The sequence below is a fragment of the Tupaia chinensis genome, unplaced genomic scaffold, assembly GCF_000334495.1.
Source record: "Tupaia chinensis unplaced genomic scaffold, TupChi_1.0 Scaffold000037_13, whole genome shotgun sequence".
Classification (NCBI taxonomy): Eukaryota; Metazoa; Chordata; class Mammalia; order Scandentia; family Tupaiidae; genus Tupaia; species Tupaia belangeri.
Genome location: NW_006159471.1, coordinates 72,056 through 72,630, shown reverse-complemented (window position 1 = coordinate 72,630; position 575 = coordinate 72,056). Strand labels below are relative to the sequence as shown.

General features: G+C 63.7%; 1 protein-coding gene across 1 annotated transcript in view; it reads right to left on the bottom strand.

Moving 5' to 3' along the window:
- The window catches only part of LOC102477775 (interferon lambda-2), a 13,924-nt gene that overhangs the window by 12,999 nt on the left and 350 nt on the right, over positions 1 to 575 (bottom strand). The window lies entirely within an intron of this gene.

The following is a 575-nucleotide window of genomic DNA, read 5'->3' as shown; positions in this document are numbered from 1 at the left end:
GGGGAGCCCAAGACGGGGGAAGGCCATGGCAGGGCGGGGCCGCTGAGCAGGTGAGGCTGCAGCGAAAGAGAAACTGACAGCGACTCAGGGCTCACCTGCTGGAAGCTGAGCTCCCGAAGGAATCTCGGAGCTGGGGCAGCTTTGGCCCTGCTGGAAACTGAGCTCCCGAAGGAATCTCGGAGCTGGAGCAGCTATGGCCCCATGAGTGGGGAGAGTGGGGTGGGTCACAGTGCCTGTGGGCTCTGTAGGGTGCCGTGGGCAGGAGCCCACAGAGGGCCCGGCATTTCCGTTGGGTGCTCTGGCACAGGGAGGGAGCGAAAGGGCACCTGGAAGGAGCAGCCTTGAATCCCGGGAGCTCCAGAGGGAGGCTGTCCAGCAGAGCCCAGAAGGCCCAGGGAGGAAGCTGCAGGGAGGAATGGGGGAAGAGAGTAGCAAGGTGAAGTAAGAGGACAAGCCAGCTCCCCTCTCCCGTGTGCTAAGGACAGAGGAGGCGTGGAGGTGGGGTCCAGCTTGTCCTGACATCTCTATTCATTGCTCATGCTGGGAGGCCCCTGGAGTCTGGGGCCCTGCTCTGG